This window comes from Callithrix jacchus, chromosome 16, assembly GCF_049354715.1.
Source record: "Callithrix jacchus isolate 240 chromosome 16, calJac240_pri, whole genome shotgun sequence".
In the NCBI taxonomy this organism is placed as follows: Eukaryota; Metazoa; Chordata; class Mammalia; order Primates; family Cebidae; genus Callithrix; species Callithrix jacchus.
In genome coordinates this window covers 68,976,787-68,982,786 of record NC_133517.1, presented here as the reverse complement: position 1 = coordinate 68,982,786, position 6,000 = coordinate 68,976,787, and positions in this window count along the sequence as shown.

Here is a 6,000-nt window from a genome sequence, read left to right as displayed (position 1 = left end):
GAGCACTCTCAGTGAAAGTATGCATAAAAATGATTCAAGGATCCAAAGAAATATGGGTGGGACCCTCTTCCCAGCACTCTCCTAAAGTGAAGTGGAAAATAGAATAAACATCGCCTCCAACAACTCTCATAGTGCTTACATCTGGATACGGTGAAAATGGGCAGTAACAAAAATTAATTAATTAATTGTTTTTGATATGTGCAATGAAAAAGTAAGCAAGGGCTGATAAGAAGAATAAGAAATCTGGGGTACATGGTTGCTCAGTGAAAAATTCTCTCCGGATGCGAATTTTAAGCTAGTGGCCTAAATGATAAAAGGGAGTTAAAACCACTTGACAGGTGGAAAGACAAACATATTTTATGCATAAGGAGCAATATATTCAAAGTCTGAGGGTGGAAAAGTCAATGGCATGTTCCACCACCTGAGAGAAGACCAGAAAAGCTGGAGCCTAAAGTCGGGATGGTGAAAGGGTACTTCAGTTATGTATTGCTGCCTAATAAACCACTGAAAACTTAGTGGCTCTCGGAGCTGCAGTAGTTCTGCTGGTCTGTTTAGAGTTGGATGGTCTAAGATGGCCTTCTCTTGGCAGCTGCTACTGGTTCTTGGTGAAACTGTGTCTCCAATAGGTTAGCTTGGCCTTCTTCACATGGAGGCACCATTCAGGGGGGCAAAGGCAGAAACTAAAAGGCTCCTCAAGCACGGTGCCTTGTTGCAGAAGGCACAGTGTCACTTCCACCAAATTCTATTGGTAGTCACAAGAGCCCACTAGATTCAAGGGATCAGGAAAGTTATTAATCTCTTGATGGGAGGTATTGCAAAGTATGTGTGTCCATTTTTTATATAATATAGACGGAGGCTATGATTTGAGATGTGCCAGGGGTCTGATTAAGCAGGTCACTGTGGATCATGGTAAGGTGTTTGAATTGTTGAGATGTGAGAGTATTCAATAAGCAGTATCCATCATCACCAAGGTCTAAATCAACACAGAAATAAGATAAAGTGTAAGTTGCATGCAAATAAAAAGCCTTCCTTTATCTCTTAGGATTTCAGTTAAATCTGTGGACAAGTGGAGTGTCTAATGAACACATGTAGCATTAGATAAAATTACTTGCCCAGGCACTGAGCAATCCTCTTGATGACTAGACACACGGTCTTGAGCAAATTGCTTCACTTCCTTGTGTTACTAAGAATAAAAACAAATAACGCTTGCTAAGTTTTTAGGCCAGTCCATAGCAGGAGATAGCTGTTCTATGAAATGTGCAATTGTTATTAAGAAGCAAAAGCAGCTCTGGGTGGTTGATTTGCATAAAGTCCATGGAGGGCGGTATACCACCGTTTTCTTCTTCCCTATCCCCTTCATGGAAAGACCCTATTCCTTTTTCTATCATAACTTTTCCCTTCCTTTTTTTTCAACCTTTTTGACATTTACATGTACAAATATCTTCAGCTTAAGAAGGAAAGGAACTGAAGAAGAGAAGAACTTTTGCAGAACTAAACAAGCAGACCCTCTGGGTTTATTATCTTAATGAAATTGCTGGTGAATTAAAATAAAAATAACCAATAAATCTTTTCAAAAATTTTATTATGAAGACAAAAACTATGAGAAGAAGTACTTTATATCAGCTGCGTGATTGTTTCTAGGGTGACTGGAGAGATGTGTGCCTATACACAATGCAATACTTTCTCTCAGGATGACATTATTAAAACACACATATGTGTTTGACTGTAGGCACTCACACAACAAAACTACTAATTGTTTCTGTCTTTCATACTTTGCATAGAATTGTAGGCAATCCATAAATTCCATACTTTATTGGATGTCACTGCTCACACAGAAAGGATGCCATTATATGTGACATATTTATGAACCTAGTTAATATTGAGTATTAAAACGTTATTGAGGATTTAAATCAAGGCAAGTGACTTCCACCCAGTACCCAGAGATTTTCAACTTGCTGGCCCCCTTTTCAGAGTGAGCTCATTAGCTACGGAAAAATTATTACATGGTTGAATAAAAAGGAAACAGAAGAGCAGAAATGGCATCCAGCCCCAAAGAGCTAAAGGGGATAGCCAAATACAGTCAAAAAAGAGAATGAGAAAGAAAGTACATACACACACAGAAGCAGATGGCATACGTAGGCACTGAGAGACTGTAAAGCCATCTAGAGGCTGTAAGGACTCTTGGAAGTTAGTTTTCCTTGGACATGCACTGCACTTACGTCTCTTGCTTAATTTCCTCTAAATAATTCACACAAAAAGAACAGCTTATTTTAGAAAATCCCTTTACAGTGCACAGGATAATTTTACATTATCATATTTGATTTTCACAGTCTCATGCACTTGACCTTATTTCCAGCTCCAGCTTACACATGAGGAAACTGAGGGTCTGAATAGCTAAGTGACTAATAGCCCCTGCCATGTGACAGGTACTAGGCTAAGCTGGCATCAGTCTCAGGGCATCCAACTCAAGACTCCCTATGTTTTTTATTATGTTAGGGTGCTTCTGACATCATTCGTCCTCTCCAACCACAGGACATAGTTTCCATGGCTAGTGAATAAAATATGTCTTATACCTTAGTGGTAATCCTTGGAGAATCTTGCGCCTTCTGGACTCATGGTGGGAACTTAATATATGTTGATGAAGGTAGAGTCTTGTTGCCTTTGGAGTAAAAGGACCATCATTTCTTGCTTTCCTATCTTTAGCTCCACAGTTTTTTGTTAGAAGAAGTGTTCCCAGCTAGCGAGTGACAGAGCTCTTTTAATGCTGTATTCATTGCCATGTGTTCTTATTCAGTCATTAAACCTCGTTAGGTTCTAGAGTTTCTTGTCTGTAACCTGTCCTTACTCTGTTGCCCTCAGGCTGCTGCTGTTAGGATGAAATCTGACTAGAATCTAGCCTCTTAGCAAAGTGCCTGGAATTTAGTGGGCACTAGTTCAGTGATAGCTACTCTTGTTGTTGTTGTTTGCTCCTAAGTTTCAGCTTCTACAGAAATCATCTTGTTAAGAAATTTTACACAATAGTGAGCCCAACAGCTTCCTTCTGGTCTTTCTCTCTTTAGTCTATGTCTGCTTTAATCTGCGCTGTTCCTGCCCACATGATCATGTTGAGTCATGACACAGTATCAGCCCCTCTTTCCTCATCTCTCATTCCCGGCTTCTCTCCCACATTTCTCCATTGGTCAGACAGTGCTTACTGTTAATTTAATGACCTAATTTATCCTTCTAATGATGACATTCTTAAGATTGAAAGAAAAATCCAGGTCAAGTTGAAACCACCCAACACAAACCAGATGATCAAGTGCTCACCCTACTCATAGACTTTTGCCAGACTTGGAACTCACAGATGTGTTCCCTTAGGTTTTCCTGCTGATTCCTCGTGAGAAGCCTGTGCTTTGTCAACCCCAAAGATTCCTTCCAACAAACAACCCTCCACCAAATGGGATTCTTCTGGGAAGTCTTACAACACTAAGCCCCTTGAACTTTTTCACTCAAAAATGCGTTGCCCTTTGGAGCCAGGGCTGGAGGTTCTCTACAATCTCACTGGCTGCTGAAGTTCTAAAAGATGCTCAGGCTGTTTGGTAAATGGCTGCTGGTCTGAGCTTTGCACAGGCTCACATCACTACCCTCTGCTCTGACCTCTCCTTTAAAATCCTGGGACCTCCCATTATTCTGTAGCTAAAGGACTGAAAACCCAGTCCAGCACAAGGACTGAGTTCTGCCACTGGTCTCCCCAGGGCTTTGGGAGGATCTGGCTTGTCACTGTGCCCCCCTATCCAGAGCTTATCTCCAAGTCTGGAAGCCCCAAGGGGACAACACCAGGAGGGAAGTTCTGTTGCCTACTTCCTGCTAACCAGTCAATTAGCAAGCAGTGGCTCTTGCACACCACTCTTCATCCCAACGTGCCCTTGTTCAGAAGATGTAAAGATATCAGCAGGAAACTTCAGCAGGAAAAATGGTCCCCATTATATCTTTGTCACGCTGGTAGGAAAATACTCATTCATAACATTCGAGATGTCATTCTTCAGTCCTAGTTTTGCTATTAACCTCCTATAGGATCTTAAGCCAGTCCTTTAACCTCTGTTAGATATTGATTTCTCTAATACCTAGCTTAGCACACGGATTACTAGGAGAACCTTAGATAAGATGGGCACCAAAGTGGCTTGCAATGTATCTTATACATTTGTTATATATGTATAAGATATTAATATTGTTGCTGCAATTATGATTATTTAGTACCCATCACCAATGAGTCTGTTTTCAGACAGTCTTATTATACCAGTGTGCATCTCATAGCATTTTCGAATGTTAGAGCAGAAGGAGAAGTTAGAAGTTATCCAGTGCAAACATGCAAAACCACCAAATACTTAGATTAGGCTTAATTTATCTTTTCTCTTTCTTTCTTTCTTTTTTTTTTTTCTAGCAAGAGATTTTGTCTGTTTGTTTGTTTTTATTTGTATTTTAAATTCAGTTACCAACATTAAACAATCAAGAGATTTTTACATCCTAATACAGATTTCTGGTATCTTTTACAAGAATTGGCCTCTATTCCTTATAAATCATGTGGGGCAAACATCGGCAGGAGCTGAGTAGAGCTGTCTCTTGTATAAAGTGTACATGAACTATAGCTGCCCAGGTGGCCCCCACTTCCCATCCTAAGCCCCCCATTTTCTAACATCAGGTTAGGATGGGCCTATGCCCATTGTAGACTTTTGACTTGGCCACCTGACCACCCCATTCCTCCCTACACTCTCCTATTACAGATGAGGAAATTGATGCCCCCTTCCACCTACCCACTCTTCCTTTCCCTCTAACTGTCCTTATTTACTACATTGCTTTTTGTTGTCTGGGTCCATATTCCATCTTCTCCACCAGGTTAGAGAGATCAAATCTTCTATTACTTTATTTTATTTCACATAATTTAATTTTACCTCACTTTATTGCTAATCAACTGCAAACTTCATTATAGAGTGACTTTAAAAATGGACAGATTTTCTGTCTCTTTTGAAAACAGATTCCAAGTCTAAGTAAAAATAGTAATAGCACAGAAGACATTTTATTATTTTATATTATTGCAATTAATGGTTACCAGAGTAATTACATATTTATGACCTAATTTGATCTACAGAGCCTCTAATAGACAGAGATGGCAGATAATGGCATTGCCTTAAAGCAAGGTCATATAAACAGGTGTCCTCAAATGTCAAAGCTTATGCAAATAGTCAGCATTTTATCCCTACTTGTAAGACCAGGAAATAAGGGACAGAGACAAGAGAGTGGAGCCAAAAATAAGACACAGAGATGGGACAAGAACAAGGCTTTCTGTTTTTGTCTGGAGCCCTGGAAATATGAACAGACCTGGAGAGAAACTTAGGAATAACTGATGGCAAATTCTTCACTTGACACAAAGAGAAACTGAAGCCCCAAGGGGGGAAGTTACTCACTCTGCCTTCTTTTATGACTGAAGGAACTAGGTTTCGAATATAGAATTGCTAGAGCTCCACCAAGAATTCTATTCTGATTCTCAAACCAATTTCTCAAACTCAAAATGAGATTTTTATATTAAAAAAGTGAATAAAAGGAGTTAAAACTAGTAAATGTTTGAAAGGCAAAGGTCATCACACTGTCTCAATGCATTTTAATGATGCATTGATTAATGCACAGCAATTTTTCTCTGTTACTGAAATCTGTTTCTTTAAATGAAAGTATTTGTATACTCTGACTTTCAACCTTCTTTTTTCCTTCATTTATGCCCTAAACCTCTTACTGTTTCTTTCTCCCAGTATTGTCTCAGCTCTCCTGCTCTATTTCACCTATATTGTGGTGCAGTGGAGAGAATCCAGATCTGGAGCCAGAAGGAGTTGAATTCAAACAACCTTGATTTCTTATTATCAGGTGTGTCAAGATGGACAAATCGCTCCTCTTTGGCATGCTGTATTTTTCTGGAAGTATTACTTTTGCCTTAGCTATTACCATCCCTCTCTTGTTTGTGGGTTGATATTT